General features: G+C 35.1%; 2 long non-coding RNA genes across 3 annotated transcripts; one reads left to right on the top strand and one right to left on the bottom strand.

Moving 5' to 3' along the window:
• Nucleotides 1-511: 511 nt before the first annotated feature.
• Nucleotides 512-17,184, bottom strand: LOC149235123 (uncharacterized). Of its 2 annotated transcripts, none has more exons than XR_016268267.1 (3): nt 16,969-17,184; nt 9,752-9,847; nt 512-750 (listed from the first exon to the last, which is right to left on the bottom strand). It is a non-coding gene; the product is annotated as an uncharacterized LOC149235123 (long non-coding RNA). The 2 variants fall into 2 exon arrangements; XR_016268266.1 differs by lacking the exon at nt 512-750 and adding an exon at nt 802-1,028.
• On the top strand, nt 14,371-16,112 carry LOC149235124 (uncharacterized). Its single transcript, XR_016268265.1, has 3 exons — nt 14,371-15,030; nt 15,556-15,609; nt 15,715-16,112. It is a non-coding gene; the product is annotated as an uncharacterized LOC149235124 (long non-coding RNA).
• Nucleotides 17,185-19,305: the final 2,121 nt, after the last annotated feature.

Here is a 19,305-nt window from a genome sequence, read left to right as displayed (position 1 = left end):
TTTGTGAAAGCAAGGGTCGATGATTTCGAGTTTTAATTTGAGGAAGCCATGCCGAAAACCATTGAAATGGAACGCAAGTAGCCATAAATATGCATTGAACCTGTTTAGAGACCTTTGTTTGTAGTTGGTAAAAATTGTGGAGTTAAAGGTGAAGATAAACGAATGAATCCTTGCGAACAACAACCAAGCAATCATATTGATTTGGAAAGGGCTATTTAAGAAATCATTATTGAAATGGGAAATTAAATTAGTATGAAGATATATTGAAAACATGTATTATATTAATTAAAATCAATTGATTTTGTCAACAAAATATGTTAAAACCCATTGACAATGGACTGGTTGTGAGGACATAAACTATCAAAATGGTATTGATCTTGAAACATCCCTTTTCAAGTTTGAAATGGAAAACACAAATAGTTGTGACATAAAATATCAAAATGGTATTTGATGTTGAAACATCCTTTTTTAAGTGTGAAATGGAAAATACAAATAGTGTATTGTAACATCCTTTTTTAAGTTTGAAATGAAAAACACAAATAGTTGTGATGACACAAACCATGAAAACGGTATTTGATCTTGAAACATCCTTTTTTAAGTTTGAAATGGAAAATACAAACAATGAATTGTAACAAAAGAGGTTCGAGAAGGAATATAATAGCGTAAAGTACATTGTGCTTGTCATTCCATATTTGAAGCTGTATGAAAACATGGTGGAGGTAGCGAAGGCGTGAAGAAGTAGTAATGGACCTGCAAAATGTATATTTTGTTAGAATTAGCAATATGTAAACCAGCGGCGGAAATTTATTAGTAATACTTTGCAGGTGAGTTGTGTTAAAATGAATCTGGAATGAATGGAAATGAAGCTACCTTTGCTATGGGGATTTATATATTGTTAGTGGAAGATGCATGGTGAATAACGGCAGAATGAACACCTTTGGAGGTTAATGCGTAGCTGGAGATGCAGTTTTTTTGCTTGCCAGGCTACTTGTAGCTGTGAAGGTATGTTATTTCTGAGCCCATGTGGCCTGTTGCAAAAGAAAGAAAAGGTTAGAATGAGATGTATAGATAATATAAAGACATTCTAATATTTGCTTATTTACTAATATTGATTAAAGTTGGTTGTTGTTGAAAGATATGAAAAGTATGTTATGAAATAGAATGAGGTAAATAAATGGAGGAAACCTTTTGTTGATGTCAAAGTATGGGTTGGAGCAGATTATCTGGAGGCGGCATTGAACGGAGAATGTCTTCTGCGTGTTTTCTGCAAGCAATGTTTTTGTTGTCCTTGATTTTACTGTAACAATCGAAACTCAATGCGGGGTTAATCCGGAGATCTTGTAGAGAAGGCACTCTTGAAATAGTTGTGAATGTGAGACCTTGATGTTCTGTTTTTCCAATGTCAATTGTTGCTTTTGGAAGTGTCATACCTTGAGATTTATGTATGGTTAAAGCCCAAGCCATCTTTAGTGGAATTTGTGCACGTCCATTTCTTTTTACTACTGGAATAGGCAAGTGAGTGGGGTTTTTTTCATCCCAAGGAGGCCCAATGTATTTGGGAAAATCTACAACAGCATATGTTGGAATTTGTGGTGGTAAAGTTGATTCTTTGTAAAAGATGGTTACAATTTCTCCGAGGGAACCATTAACAAGTCCGGTTGAAACCCAAAGGTTGGAAGTCAACATAACTTTTTCGCCATTGCATAGTAATACAATTCGCTCAAGTTGCTCGTCTTCAGAGGAAATAGTGGAATATGTGTTGTCATCTTCAGCAATGGATCTTGCGATAAGAGTGTTTAGAGATTTCATCATTTGCTTATTATGGACCATTGTTTGAGCATTTGTTGGAAATAGATGCATGGAATACTGGAATGAACATATTTCTTCTTCTGATAAAAAGGAATCTGTGCACGACATGAGTACGTTGTAGTCGTCGATTGTTGGATTTGCATCTCTAATGTTCTGGTGAATGTTCCTGAAAGTAACCTGTGCGATGTCATCGCTTTGTTGACGAAATATTATGTCTAATGTGATGACTGCGGTGAAGGTGTTCCACAGTGCGCTTCCGTGGCTCGTCCCTACATATAGAGGTATGTCTTTGACGGGTGGTAGCTGACCGAGATCACCAACCAATATTATGGAACAACCACCAAAAGGAGTGTTTCTTTGGTGGGGAAATGCTTCCCGAAGACGTTCATCAATATGGCTGAGAAGCTTTGGCCCAATGAAGCTCATTTCATCGATTAGTATGTATCTTATATGCCTGAGTTCTTCTTGGAATTTTGCAAGAGCATTACCTTCTAAGGGCATAAGATCCTTTAGAGGAAGGTGCAAAGCAGAATGGATTGTCGATGCTTGTATGTTGAAGGTAGCAACCCTTGTAGGGGCGAGGAGCATGATCGGTGAAGGCTCCGAGCTTGCTAGGCCTATGAGCATATCTTTGATGCAATTAATAAGGAGGGATTTTCCCGTACCAGTAGTGCCTTGAATTATCATTCTGAGAGCGGGTAAATAATCCTTCCTAGCAAAATGACTAGAAATAATATTTAGAGCTTTTCTTTGCATTGGAGATAATGTAGTAAGGGTCGCCAAGATATGTTGATGTGTTTGAAGAATGCGGTGGATGGAGCGGCTATTCTCAATGAATTGTATTGCATTATTTTGTAGATCCAATGGGATAGTGGTATGATTCCAGTTATGGGTGTCATCAAAGCCACGAAGACCAAGCATGTCAAGGTCATTTATGAGAAGCTCATTTGTAGGGTGTAATTGGGAAAGTAATTCCCATTCATTTATTTCCATGGTGTCTGTTGGATTGGTTTCATCTATAGTTGAGGTATCATTTGTGACAGATTTTGGTTTACATTTAAAGAAATGAATGGTCGACTACATAATGTTAATGGCAATTTTTGCAGCATATGGCAGGTTTCCTGTGCTCCAATGTCATGATCAACAAGGGTTTCTGCAAGAAATTTTCGAAATGCGGATGTTGCTGGGTCAGCAGTGGGTGAAGCCAGGACAATTCTACGTAGCATGTGGTGGAAGCTTTCAGATTTTTTTTCTGCTTTGGATGCATATTTGGTGATATATTTTTGTACAATGTGTATGGAGAGTACTGGTTGGCAGTCAACATTTGCATGCCAAATAGATAGGATGGTAGGGTTATGGCTATTGAGTCGATCGTCGTTGCGAGCAGGTGTGTATGTTTTTTGGCCATTGGAATCAATGAATAAGGCCGATTTTGGATGTAATTCCCATGGTGCTTTATAAAGACATTGGAGTGCGGATCCATTTTTTCTTAGGCACGTGCTTTCTGAGCATTTTGTGTGATGTTCAACACAATTGACCAGTTGTTCATAGTCATTGAAAGGATTGGTTTTGAAGATTTGCAGTGTGGACAATAGACAAGGGTCTTTGGGATTTGTCCAAGCATTTGGTTGGTTTGAAGTCGAAGGAGCACGAGGGTTCCAAGCGGAAATATATTTGTCGAAGAACTGCCTTGTAATATCAACTGCTTCTGTGTCTTCCCAGTTGAGGTTTTCCATATCAGGTGCATTTTCTATCCAAAGGAAACCATGGATGTGCACAGATCCCCTATTTTGCCATTCATACCTATCAAGTATGCGTTTTTGTAAGATAATTTTGCAATAGGTGAGGAATGTTATTTAGAGTTCTTGGAGAAAAAAAAATGCGGTAAAATGCATACATGTACTAGTAATCTTTTGTATTCAAGTGTTTCTCTAAGATAATCTCACAAAATGCTGTGAATCTATGGTGCATATATAGTGATGTTAAATGTGGGTTAGAGATAATGTTATCATTTCTCCACTTTTGCTGTTTTGCAATATCAGAAGGAGGACATCCGGACATGATTGCATGAAGATTAGGCCATTTTGTATCAGCTGCACTCAATGTGAAGAAGAATGTCGGGAAACCGAGTTGAGATATCATGTCCGTTAGTTCATTTTTAGCCTTGTGCCAATATGACCTTGTTCCACATAAAGAGCTACCGAATCACATGACTTGCTCTGCCAACTGCTCATCTGGAAATTGTTCTAAGCGGATGTTCAGATCTTGAATAGATATTGGAAAGTTATCTGTGATGTTCTTTTTCACAAAAATCGATGTTGTTGCTTGACTGCGATGCCGCATCATGAGATTATATATGTAATAACGAAAGCGTGGGTGCTTTCCAAATCTGTTATCGTAGCAACGTATGAGATGAAGTGCATATTCATGTAGCTGCACTGCTTTCATTCTTGGCTGATTCGGCATTGCAGCTCTTGTCGGGAAAAGGGCAGGGAAAGCCATAGAGAGTAGACCTTCTGTGTTGTATTCATTGACTGGCGATAAACCAATTGTTGGCCACTCAATTGTAGTATCAGATTGGTGGTTGTAAGCATGCAAATAACGGCGGATTTCTTGGATTTCTGTATTTGTATCAGGTATGATGGGGACGAACGATGATGTTTGGTCTACGGATGGGTCTGTGAAATCTTCGATGAGCTCATGGGGTGGTTCAAGTGGAAGGCGGATAGTGGTCTCTGTAGTTTTGGAATGGTGAAGGGAGGAGGAGACATTGGTGGGGATTGCTGGTAAGGATGCCAGTGCGTTGGTATCAATACGAACATTCTTATAGTATGGGTCATTTGCCAATTTGTATTCTAATGCAGTGAGAATGCGATGTCTACTGACAATGAAATCATAAGCCTTATGGTCATTACTATGACGCGTGACAATTAGGATGTCTAAGTGTTCAACACGTCATGGCAACATGTTTGCGATTTTTGTAATGTCTTGAGGAAAACAAATTGTGTGGCCACTGTATTTATACTGGCCACCACGTGCATGTGTTACTTGAAGTATAGGGTTAACCCTAGCAATGAGCATTTCTTCTATCTGTGAAAGAGATGTAAGGGTAGCTGGTTGAGGACCAAGGTCCATGTTGTTTGATAATGAGAAGCGATGACCCTTTGTTTCAGAGACGCATCTGGAGCAGCAATACATGTGGTTGGAATTGCGGATATGTATTCCAGGATATGATTCAAGACAAATGGAGCATGGGCATTTAGGTGGAAGTTTATCAATATTTGCACGAAAATCTCGATGTGCTTGATTAGTATAAACGTTGTTGAAAGCATGTGCGAAGGAGGGGTTAGGGCAATGAGTAATGGATGTATTTGTTTGAGAGGTTTGCTGAGAAGATAAAGAGTCTGATAATTGCAAGGGAGGATTGTTTTCAGGGTGGGCCATTTCAGACGAGGAAGGTTGGTTTTCCTTCTGTTTTTTGTGTTTTTGACATTCTCTGATGTCTTTTCTTGCTTGGTAAAGCTCACGACGCCGTGCATTTATTCGTTCTTTATTTGTTGCATAGTATCGTCGAGCACGTTCATTATTAGAAGAAGAAGACATTCGCAAAATTTATGGTACCTATAAGCAAGAGAGGGGAAAAGAAGAATGTTATTTGGAGACAACAACCATGCTACTGTATGAAAGCGAAAGAAGGGTAAAAAATGCAAGCGAAAGCGAAAGAAGGGAAAAAAATCCAAGTACCGAATAGTTTTATGTGAAATTTTTTATTTGAGTAATGTTTTTGAAACAACATATTAGTATTTTTTCTGTATACATGTAGGTAGTTTCATATGTAAAGCTGATAAAAGGAAAAAAAATGTGAATTTGTCTACTCACACAATGCTAGGTACAATGGAGAACAAATACTCATTTCAATGGTATATAAGAAAATTTCATAAGAAGGCATGCCACAGTATATCTTGTAAAGTTGTATTTATAAAATTGGACAATAGGAATTGCCAAAAAGCAAGGAATACATTTCGAAATATTTATCTACAATGTCGAGATGTGCTGGATTTCTCGAAGGATGTTGTTGCATTCTGTCGTGAAATGCAGCTTTTCTTCTTTTATGATAACGCATTTCAATCGTGGTACTTCTTTAAAAGTTTCTGTCTTCACCGATAGTGTGAAGATATGATCTGTCCATAGAGCTCTAGAGACAATTTCCTTGATCAGGTCTGGATCTGAAGATAATAAATAGAAGTCTTTGGCATTATTTCCAAGAATTGTAGATCCCGCGTCTTCGAAAGCAACAGCTGAAGCCAATTCACCAGTGTGATCTTGTATGTCGATTTTCAATAAGTATCTGTAATCATAGTCGCTTACTTCAGAGTTGCATTTTGGACAGAACCACATCCCTGTATTTTGTGGAATAAGTTTTTTCATGCATTTTTTCCCACCAACGATCAACGGGCAAGAAATGTAGTAAAAACTATCCATCGCAATTTTTGTTATTGTGCCCTTTAATTGGAAAAATGTTGGTTTCTCTAAGGAATCCATACTGTAAATGTCAGCAATTGTTATTCTCTTTTGTTGGTGGCCAAAAGGAGATCTTGTTGTCAAAGATGTAGAAGCTACAGTCGAACCTTCTTTTTTAAACCACGACTTTAGCACATGGGCCTCTTCAATGTCAAGATCTACAAGAATAATGGATCTCGATGTAGTGCCGATATTTTTTCCATTAAATTCTCCAACACACGCAGATTTGATTGCAATGATGGGGTTATTTCCTGTAGCACATAGGGAGGAGATTTCCTGTGACACGTCATTAAAATTATCTCCCCAAAAGATTGCATCTATGTCATACCCTGACATGTCTCGAAGCTGTATTGTTTGTTTATTGACTTCAGAGCCGTCTTTTCTACGTATAGTGCATACACTGGAAATGTCTGTCACAACACCAAGAATATCAACAATGGAGTTGATGTTTGTTGTTCTGATATCATTAATTGATTTTATATTGAATCGCACTGTTGGATTATGTTTTTTTTCATTGGCAACATGTTCTATGGTAGATGTTGCATTCAACAAAATTTCCCAGTCATTGTTCAAGTGGTTGTATTGCTTATTAGCCATTTTTACATTCCCTTTAGAGACAATGTAGACATTTTCATTTTGGATTTTGTCGAAAAAGTAATCTACGACATTGTTGAAACATGTAATATGTATTTCTCCACCCTCTATATCGAACAGGTCAAAACCAAACACTTTACCAGGTCCGTATTGATTCTGAAACTGTCGAAGAGTTGTTTTCCTTTGGACGTATCCTTTTATGCACCAATTTGAGTGGTAAGGGTTTAATGATTTGATGGGAATTTGAACTGGCAGAACGGACGGAGTTGGAGTAGTTGGAAGAGGGCAGTGTCTTTTTGATAAAGGTTGTGGGTCCGATGAGGATGGAGTGTTTTCATCAGATGTGATGGGGATATTCATAGTTTTTGGATTGCCAATTAAGGGTGCAAATGAAGTAGATATTTCAAAGTCTATTAGCTTTATAGACCTACACGACAATTGAGAGTCATAGGAATAATTGTTAGAAGCGGTTGTGGTATAAATAAAAAATGTTAAATTTGAAATAAGAAATTTATAACAAACTTACGTTGATGGACCGATAGCTGAGGTAGTCCAACTTTTAACATTTATAACAGAACCCTTTTGTAGCAAGCCTATTGCTACGAGATCATTGAAATCTTTTGGAAGCATGATGTGTTTCTTATGTGTTCCATCTGAAATTGCAGTACGATATCGTGGAGTTGAATTTTGCATTGATTGTATTGGTTCAAGTTCAACAATTTGTAGGTATGGTTGAATTTGAGTTGATCCAGATAACATTGAGGAAATTGCATTTTCAGTAAGGTTTGTTGTCATTTTCTGGTGCAAAACAAAACACAAAATGTTGTTTTCTTCGCGTAAGATGTTTAAAATTCATTACATTCCTACAGCATTACTTGAAAAAATATGAATTAAAGGGCAAAGGGAAAGAAGCATGTTCAATTTTTTTCTAAATGAGTGGGCATCCAAGCTTGTAAACATAATGAAGAAAGATATTTATTACAACAACTTTTATACGATCATTTTTTTTGAAGCATAGTTCCACCAAGCGAAGAGGAAGAAGGAGAGGGAGAAACAAACGAAGTAGAAGGTTTGGGGGTAACTCTAGTATCATCTGGTTGCTGATTTGATTGCCCAAGAATCATGGTGTTTTGAACGACAGAGGTCGAGAAAAGCCATACCGGCGGGCGAATTGCAAGCCCTGGAAGGGACAATGTAGCCATATGAGGTACACCAACATCTCCCCTAGAGGAAAAGGGAGTAGGATTCCCCCAAAGGGGAAATCCTTGATTGGTGGACTCCATTTTCTCAACCTGAGACCAATGAGGGAGCAGTGATGTTATTCCGATTTGAATAAATTTTATGACGCTTTGACACAACTTGCTTTTTCAATTTTTAAGAGTCGAGGAAAAGCTAAAGATGACTCTAGTCGCCTTCGATTTGGGTAACTCTAGTATCATCTGGTTGCTGAGTTGATTGTTCAAGAGTCACGGTGTTTTGAATGACAGAGGTCGAGAAAAGCCATACTGGCAGGCCAATTGCAAGCCCTGGAAGGGACAATGTAGCCATATGAGGTGCACCAACATCTCCCCTAGAGGAAAAGGGAGTAGGATTCCCCCAAGGGGAAATGCTTGATTGGTGGACTCCATTTTCTCACCCTAAGACCAACGAGGGAACAGTGAGGTTATTCCGATTTAAATAAATTTTATGATGCTTTGACACAATTTTCTTTTTCAATTTTTAAGAGTCGAGAAAAAGCTAAAGATGACTCTAGTCGCCTTCGATTTTTAATGAGCCTGAAGTGACAAGTGCTCAGATGGTCCTTTTCTTTTAAGGAGTCCGAAAAGAATGAAAGTGACTACTCTGGATATCTAGACAGGGGGATTACCAAACCAATCACAAAACTGCAGAATACTTTTTATGGTACGACAGTCAATCTTCCCGAATGCTGTGTTCAGTGCATTGCGATCGATAGGGCGGCAGACACGACTTCCTAAGGATAAAGGATATAGCCTACTATGGTCTCCCAATATATACTCGACGGTACGTGGGAGCATAAGTCTGTACTGGCACTTGTCGTTTCAAAGAGGAGGAATCACCCAACCTACGATGAAAGTGATAGTCACCAGGCTTTACGACGCCGGAATACGTCTCTAGCCTAGACTTCTAAATGGTGTGCGTTAGGTTCCAAAGCGTTTTTATGTTTATTGAAATGTATTTTACAGTTGATCTTTCTTAAGAAGTTTGCCTTTAAGGTTGATCACGTGATGTACATATACAATTCCTAAATATGCAATCTAAGATGATAAACAGATGTTTACTTTCTTTTTGCAGTGAAAATCCTAGCTACTAAGGAAAGAGAAGTGAAATTGTTTCAACATAGAGTAGAGAGAACACGCTAAGTCCTAAATCAATTTCCGCATGCATTCTAAATGTAAATGTACATGCATGTATTTGTTTTCCGCTTTCTTAATGTGTGGATGACAAAAAAATTCCAAGTGGAATATAATATCAATACAGGGATATGACTATTCCAGAATTCTGACAGACATAAGCAAAGCTATTGAAGTTTTTAACTAAGATTTTCTAGAGTCTGTTCACTAGAAACAAGACAGTCACGATGGCACCACTTTGCATTAGTTTAACACAAAGGAATAAAGTTTAAATTATCAAGAAAGCATATTTATAACTAAATCATTTCAATCGGGAAATAATTTTGAATCAAATTTATAAGACTCTGTAGCTGCTCAGTGGCTAATGTACAATTGATGGAAGAGGATTCTCTAGCATGGTCCATGGATGGAATAGAAATGAAGCAAAAACTTGGAAAGGAGATTAAGGTTGTTACCGGAGATGAAGCAATACAGAAAATGTCCAGAAATGTCCTTCAACGCTGAAAGTTGAATCACCCAATGACAAAACAGAGTAGGCCAAGGCAAAGTATCTGTATTTTAACATTGCTGCGTGAGTAACCAACATAAGCTGCACAGTGTTATGCAAAGTAATAGTCTATGCGGGGAAAAAACCCAATATAATCCACACAAGCTAATCCTCACGAGGAAGGTTTTGCAGGGATTTAAAGGTTTTCTTATGTTATAAAATCCTAGACTAATGTTAGTGTCCTAGCAAATAAAAATGTATGCCATAATACCCACTTACTATTAAGCATCGTCTCCAAAGGAACTTGAACAATATGATAAAAGATTCATCTTTTACTTCTATAATATACATAATGTTAAATATATGAAAAACACTTTATGCTTTCAAGCAAGTTGTTTTTTTCTCTGACTGTCAGCCCTTGGAACGAATGGAAAACTTAGTGAGACAATCAGGGGGGCGTCAAATCTCTCATTGGCAATGTAAGCACGATTGCAAAAATGCCAAAGCTGCAAAATGAGGCTCAGAGCAAAGAACAAATCCCAATGACTTCATCTAGTTCTCCAGTTAGTGATGCCAATTCACCAAAAGAACATCATTTCATTATTTTTTACATACTGGAACCCATTATTTTTGTTCCATACTCGAACCCATTATTGAAATGCAAAAAAATGGACTAATAAATCTATGAACATTCCATTCAAAGATTTGTCCCCTGCTTGATATCAATCACAAAGTTGCAGTAAACAATAGATTTAACATAAGAAGTGAAGAAATATAAGAAGTTGATTCTTGGTCTCATAAGAAAAGAATATATATGAGTGTGAGTGTGAGTGTGATTAATAAAATATATATTCAAAAGCAATCTTAAAGAATATTTACATTACAATTTAATTTTATCATAAATATTTAAATTTAAGAGCATTATCACTTTATATTATATAAATTCAAACATTTTCCTTTGTACATTATATTATTTTAATTAAAAAAATATATCATACATCATTGTACCATTAATAAATATAGTGCAAAACTTAAATAACATATTAAATATTTAATTTGAAAATCATTTGAAAAATTAAATCTAACTAAACAACATTAATAAAGAAATCATTCAAAAACAAATTAAATTAAACACCATTAATAAGAATTCAAATATAACAAAATTTAGTTAAAATAAATTAAATGTATGAATATACAATTTAAAATACATTGAATTTAACCACAATACTAATGTAAAAAGAAGATGTAACATCAGTTATAAAATATAAATAAAAACCATATTCCTATATGAAAAACACATTTCTAAAATATAAAAATATAATTGAAATTCATTTAGAGAAGTCCAATAATCTAAAAATTTAAATGTACCATATCTTATAAGACAAATAAAAAATATATTTCTAAATGAAAATTATATTTTTAAAATTAAAAAATATAGTTGGAGGGCCCATCCAAAACTGATTCTCAGAGGCATAGGTTAAGTCAACTATATTTTTAATTAAGAAAGAAAATTCACAAACATATAAATGTAAAAGTAAGAAACCAATTTAAATAAAACCACAAATTTTCACAGAGATAAACTAAATCAATGAATAAATGTAATAATCTGAAAGGAGTGAAATACAAATTGGAACAATAAAATTACAATAATAAATTAAGCCCAACTAAAAAAAATTAGTAAAAACTACTCTTATAAAACTAAATCATCAGTGTTAAATATATTAACATAACTAAAACTGAAATAAAAGGATTAGGTTTCCATGAAGAGCAGAGCTTAGAGGATGGACACAAATTACATCTATGAGAAAATAAAGGTAGGTGGCTTTGACATATTTAACATAAAATACTGAAAATATTAATTGAAAATACCCTATACCTTATTCTTCTTGTGGTTTGACATTCAAGTTATTAGAAGGTTGGAAAAAAATAATTATTAAATAAAATCAAATTATTCTTCTATGTATTTATGGAATTCTCCAATTTCTGTATTTTCTTCTCCTAGTCCAGCTCCAAGAACAATGTTTACTATTTTATTAATTTATAAATATTCTAAATTACTTCTATTTGAAAGACAATTAAAAATTAAGGAATAGTATAATCTATAAAATCAAAATCCCGAAAACACACTACAAAAGAACATCAAAGAAAAGTGAGTATGCCAAAAGATTTGATTTATACTTAAATTTTAGATGTGAAGAATTATTTATTATTGTTACCGAAATTGACTCATAATTTCTTCCATACCTACTTATTATTGAGAACTCCTCTTTGCAAATCACTCGCTATTATTTTCTAAATAGTTAGGAATATCTAGTTGAAATTTGCGGAGTATAAAATTCCACAGTTGATACTTGGAAACTTACGAAATACTCAGGAATATTACAAGATTGGGGTGTGTTTTGAGAGTAAAGCTCAGAGGAAATAGAACTGTAATTGTAATTGTATGGCTCTGCTTCACACGATGCAACATAAAACACTGGAACGGATCCCCTGAATACTTTGGAGAGGAATATTTGCTCAGAGGAAATAGAATTGTAATTGTAATTGTAATTGAAGCCCAAGGAGGTTTGTGTTGCTCTGCTTCATACAATGCAACATAAAACAATGAAACGGATCGAGCGAATAATTTTAATTCAATGAGATTATAGGCTGAAATGAATTAAGAAGAAACTGTAGAGCCGAGGAAACCAGAAGGGAAATGGAATAATAAAATTGAGATGAATGGACTGGGTTTTGCTTTGAGAGTAATGGAGGTTTCTTTAATTCAACTATTTTAATTCAAGAAACATAAACTTAGTATCATTCACGATGAAAGAAACTACATAGAAAGAACAGAACAGAGCAGGGTTAAAGATCGAAAACTACATAGAAAGAAAGAGCGGACTATGAAGAGAAAGAAAAGAATGAAATCCAGAGAGAATTTAAAAACATTATCATCAAGCTAGTCCGGTTAAAAATTCTACTTCAATCTATGCAAACAAAAGCAATCACGGTTCCAGGAAGGTTCGCAGATAGTTGAGGCATTGGCCTTGTATCAGGACATAAGAATACAACGTGGATCTAAAAGTGAACAGAGACAAAGAACTATGCAGCAAGATCAGAGAAGAAAAGTAAGTACCTTGGTCTGGGGTTGATCTTAATGTCTGTGATTCGATTACTGCAAGACATGCTGCTTTTTCTTTTCGTACTGCCCTTTATGAAATTTGGGTTTGTTTAAGTGTGTCGTAGGGGATTCTTATAAGCTGGATATTCTGCAGCAGATGGAGAATATAGTGTCACATTGCCAGAATTATCCTTTGGCATTAGGGCCCATGTTGTTTTTGTTTCTGTGTTAAAAATTTAACAGGATGTGAAACAAATCTAGGTCCCGCCCCCTGCCGTTGGGCTCCTTTAGTACTGAGGTATACCCCCATTTCATGTTGGGTAAGACCATGTTCTGCATGTGGATTCATGCAGATTGATATTCCGATACTCTAAAATTGAAATGACTTCATGGAATAGCAAACTTTTCCAAAAAAAAACCTAAACAAAAACTTTTCTAAACAGGTCCTTTCTAAACGTTGGTTGAACAAGAAAACAAACTTTTGAATTCTCTGGAATTCATTATTGAGGATAAATATAATACTTATGGAATAATGACATGGGGTGCAAATTGAGATTCTGATCATTGGTTTTAATGGTAAAATGCAGGTTATAGCCAGCAAGAAGAAGGTTTATCTAGTCATGGAATATGTAACAGGGGGGTGACCTGTCTGACAAAATTGTGAGTTGTTATCATGGCCGACGTCCTCTCATTTTGTGTGCTGCAACTAATTTCAGACCAACAAAGTTCACTGATTGTTTTTGTTTGTACATAAGTAATGTAATTTTTGTAAGTGAGTGGTGTCTTTTACTAACATAGTTTGGTTGTGGTGTGATTATGCTGGTTGCTCAGCCTTTCCCTCTCTTTGTGCAAAAAATTTGAAAAGAGTTCTCACTAGCAGTATTCTACAACATGCCTTTCACATTATGCCCGTCTAAATTGCCCATCCCTGAGGCAGATTTGCCTAAACTCTTTGCATTTTAGAGTTATTTCTATGACATAAATACCTCTCTATTTTGTCAACTGAGTGACAGTGCTGTTAGACATAGTTGTTTATTGTTATCATATGGCATTTTAGAGATGATAAGTTTAAATGTTCTGTCTTGGACTATTCTGTCAACCATTTTTGGAATCCAGCTATATAATTGTTGGTGATATCACAATTTTTTGTTGCTTAAATTACATTTTTGAATGCATAAATATATTCAACACCCTGAAAACTCCTTGAACACTCAAATTGCAAAGACTCAACAAATTTGTGCATCTTGGAATTATTTCTATGACATTCTCTATTTTTTTTGTTGCTTAAATTACATTTTTGAATGCATAAATATATTCAACACCCTGAAAACTCCTTGAACACTCAAATTGCAAAGACTCAACAAATTTGTGCATCTTGGAATTATTTCTATGACATAAATATTTCTCTATTTTGTCAACTGACAGTGTTGTTAGACATAGTTGTTTATTGTTATCATATGAATTTCAGAAAAGATGAGTCTAAATTACATTTTGGAATAAATAAATGGATTCAGCAACATGAAAAATCTTTGGAACATTCAAATTGCACAGATTCAAAAATTCAAATCTACAATTCCAACAATTTTCTGAATAGATTTCCGCCAAAATCTAACTGGAAAATTCAAATCTACAATTCCAACAATTTTCTGAATAGATTTCCGCCAAAATCTAACTGGAAATTATTCCAGTGAAAGTTCTAAAATTAGAACATTTAGACTACACTTTTAGGAAAGTTGAGATACATAAACTTGACCACCTTATAGAAATAATATTATGGTTAATATGGAGATCAAAAATCTCATTATGATTTGCTGGCTTTTGTACAGGCTTATCTTCAGAAAATAACTGAAGAAGAGGCCAGGAAATATTTTCATCAGCTTATAGATGTTGTAGATTATTGTCATGGTAGAAATGTATACCACAGAGACCTCAAGGTATGCAGTTTGACTTTCAATATTTATGAAAATTGCTCTTTGTATATGAACCCAATGAGAGCTTATGTAATTTTAGTTGATAATGCTCTGTGCTAAGATACGATTTAATGTTAAATTGGTTTCGAATTTGGTGAGCAGCCTCAAAACCTACTCCTGGATGGGAAAGCCAATCTGAAGGTGTCTGATTTTGGACTGAGTATCTTGCACCAGGTATTGTATTTGCATAATGCTTTTGTACCGACCATGAGTTCTTAAAGGTTTAACGTTTCAAAATCACAGTCACCTATTTAAACTACCGGAAACCCTGTTCACCCACCTAAACTACCTGTAACTAAAAAACACAGAGAATAGTATGCTTATCACATGGGGCAAAAGAGCGACCAGTTGATATGCAACTCAAAACTTCAATTCAGATTTAGATAGAAAAATTTGGTCCAGGCATAAAAGCAACATCAGTGGGTCTCTGTTTATCTTTTATGGAAGGGATGCCCTAGGCATTCATCCTATTATTACTCGTACTGGAGATTGATTTCATTTCATTTCATTTCTGTCTGCTCAGTTCAGAATGGATTCTGAGAGCTGTGGTTAGGAAAGGCATCAACTTAACATTTGATCACAAACCCATTTCCAAAATTCTGACAAGGAATTTTTAAAATTAATAATGTAATCATATCCCCTTTTCTTATTTCAACTGTTGTTAGATCCTAATGTTGTGTCTATACACACTTTGTGCAGACAGATCCTATACTTTCTACATATTGTGGCTCCCCAAATTATATTGCCCCTGAGGTATACAAATCAAACTCTTCATCTAGGATTTGTTAGAGATAGTATGGGAATTACACCACAGGTCTTTTTCCTTTATCAATCTAGCATATTGGTTATGGTTGGCAGGTAATTGTTAGTCAGAAGTACGATGGAAGGGCAGCAGACATTTGGTCTTGTGGGGTCATTCTCTTTGAACTTCTTGCAGGTTTCTGTCCCTTTGAAGGTTCTAATCAAATTGAACAATATCGTAAGGTATACTCAAAATGACTTTCAACTTTATGGTGAACCTCAAAAATTCTGTTGCAAAACTCTTGAGTGTGTCAAATAGAAAAAAAATAGGGAACCCTGAAATTTCTGTTGCCCGTAAGGGGAAACTGGTAACAGTCCTGGCTCTCTGTCTCAGATTTAAATTACATTGCAGAAAATAAATAGTCATAGTAGATCTTATACAGAGAATTTGGACCTATTGGACCTACAGAATATGACACTGACATTGTTAGTGATGCCAGTATCAAAGAGAAATGATTATGTTTCATGATTATTTAGCAAATGCAATGCTCTAAGCACGATAATGACGAACCCGTAACTACGAAACACACATCCAACCGAATTATCACACTTTCAGTTCTAACTCAACAACTGTGAGTTGGGTTACCTTCAACTTTCAGCAGGGCACGAGTCGTTGAAGCGCTGAACCGCTTGCTGGGCTGTTTTGGTGGATCTCGTTCTGAGCAAGGATACCCTTATTGACTGCCTTTAACTATCAGCGGTCATGAGAATCAGGGCATCTATGTTCATATTAGATCAACCAAAACAACCCACCAAGCGGTTGAGCTCTTCAGAGACCCAGGATTCACTGGAGATCTGGCAAGCGCGATCGTTGTGTACCCAGCTGTTCTTTTTCTTAATGTTGATCTGCAGTTGAAGCCAAAGATTGAGCTGATGAAAACATCCAGCTGGGCCTTACTGGAACGGACTTGGCATATGTATGGAAGGCATCCAGATCGCTTGACATCAGTCTACAAAAATGTCAGACCCCTAAAACCCCTAAAGTCCAATATCTTCGAAACATGTTTGCATTGAATGCTAGTTTCATCACGTCTCTGAAAAAGGGCACTCTCTCTTCTGCATGCCAACCTTGAAAGAATGAAGAAACCTTATATAGATCCTCTGCAGAACCTAGAGTTGAAGGTAAGTTACTTTTATTTTTCATATAACCAGTGTCCCGCGATTCTAACCTGGAAATGAGTAAACCTATGAAACACCGATGTATACTGTGAAGTCTATGCGAATAATCTTGGAGGAATAAGTCTATGGGAAAGCCCTAAGATACATGACTGAGTTTCATAAACAAAACGTTAACAGAAAACAAAGAATTACCTGTCCTTGTCTGGAGCTGGTTACCCTTGTGTGGAGCTGGTTACCTCCGGATGAAAATCAGTGCCTATATAAAGTTCTGGTAGGAAGCAGAGCGGCCGTCATGCAGGGAAGAAACAAAGACAATCTGTGCCTATATAAAGCTCTGGTAGGAAGCAGAACGCTACGCGAGCTACGCGGCCGTCATGCAGGGAAGAAACAAAGACACGTTTCGTGTGGCCCGGTGGAAAAAAAGACATTTTAAATTAAAAAAACATATTAAATCAACGGCGGAAAACACCCCAATCGTCTAACACAGAATCAATGGCTCAGGATTGCACACGTCACATATTAGGGATGTCTTTCTCAGAGGGAACGCCTTACGGCGTAATAATAAAAATAGCAAATACTTTCTATTCGATTTAATTTTTTAAATTATAAATTTATTTTTATTAATAAAATTAACATTATTTTTTTCCATAAAAAATTATAATATACATATTATATTAAATAATAATAATAATTAATATACACTCGTAACATTTTAGAACTTCATATTAAATTTAATTAATAAATATATAAAACTTAATTTTAATTATATATATATATATATATATATAAAATTAGTGCTATGAATATATCACATTAAATTATTATTTTTAAATATGTTTATATATTTTATATATTGTTATATTTTAATAAATTTAAAAATAATAATATTTTTATGTACAGAAATATGAAATTCATATATAATATAAATAGTATTATTAAGAATTAGCATAGATCCATCTTAACTTGAAATATACTAAGTATTAAATATAAATTAATTTTTCATATTTGGAAAAAATTATATTTTAATTTTTTATTTTTATTTTTTTAATTTTGTAGATTTGAAATTAAAATAATCCTATATTAAGTAATATTTCAAAAATATATAACAAAATCAAATTAAATAATAAAAAATTAAATTTATATATAACAAACCAAAAAGTTAAACTTTGGAAATGAGATGCAAAGTCTTATCTTTCATCTAGATGTATTTTATAGCATTATGAAAGATTATGTAATGCATTGTTATGTTCACTAGGTCAAATTATTTAAAATAAAATTAAAACAAATTATTCAAAATAAAATTGAAAATTAATAATTATTATTCCTTTTAACCTCAATAAAAAATGAAGTCTATTCATTGAGAGGAGAGTACTCTGGTGGACAACAAAAGCAAAAGTGAGCCCCCTCCAGAATATTTTTAAATCAAAGTTGAGATATCTGCTTACATTAATAACAAGATTGGGTGCAAGGTAGCTAGTCCCTGCCTTAAGGGGGAGCGGGGCCTAAACTGGCTTAGAGTATTTATTGATATTCAAGATGAACAACAAGAAGGTGTTTTATGGTTTCAGCTCCTACTATATCTTATGTTAAGATGAATGCTACTATATGAATTGGTGAAATCTCAATGGCCAGTTACTTGAAGTTGCATCGAAGCAGTATCAAAAAGTGGAGGACACTGATATACTACTTGGCACAGTCAAGGCAAGTCAAAAATTGGTAAAAACAATCCAGATTATAAATGAAAATAAGGTCAATCATGAATGAGCAAAGGGTTATTAGCAGGATTTTGTGCAACTGGTAGAGAGGGCTCCCATCCATGGGACAAAGCCCTAATGATCTTGACCAAACCAAAAATGGAGGGGATAGTGAAGCAGAGGCCATGAGAAAGTGAATTTGGTTGGGTACTTGAAAATTGAAATTGCATCCAAGCAGTATCAAAAAGTGGAGGACACTAGTATACTGTTTAGCATAGTCAAAGAAAGAATTCAAAAATTGGTAAAAACGATCCAGATTATAAACGAAAATAAGGTCAATCATGAATGAGCAAAGGGAAATGAGCAATGTTTTATTATTCCTACTTTGTGTGTCAACAAAGCATGGGGTTCAACAAAGCATGGAACAATGTGATAACTTGTAGGAGTAGACTATGACCCATAGATGAGTCATTCATAATCTCTGATATCTCATTTGGGATGTGCAATAAAGAGCTAGTAGCCAGTGTTTCCATTGAAAAGAGATGGAGAAGGGATTTTTTTACTTACGCAAAATTTGTTTTCAAGTGTCAAATTTCGAGGTATCAAAAGGACTAAACTGGAACATCATGTGCTTGCCAAAAATTTTAGAGGAATAAAATGGTTGATATAGAAGTAATCATGCCCACAACTGGCAGCACTTCATTTTAGCTCCTGCACATATAGCAAGATGTTGGAGTTAGCCACATGATCGAAACATAAATTTTGGCAAGAAAGACCATAAGCCTTCACATTTTTTTCCCTTATCAGCGTATCAATATTATTTCACTCTTCTGCA

Source organism: Pinus tabuliformis, chromosome 8 (genome assembly GCF_031772625.1).
Source record: "Pinus tabuliformis cultivar Carrire ecotype Pingquan chromosome 8, CPIR1, whole genome shotgun sequence".
Classification (NCBI taxonomy): Eukaryota; Viridiplantae; Streptophyta; class Pinopsida; order Pinales; family Pinaceae; genus Pinus; species Pinus tabuliformis.
This window is presented reverse-complemented; position numbering and strand designations above follow the sequence as displayed.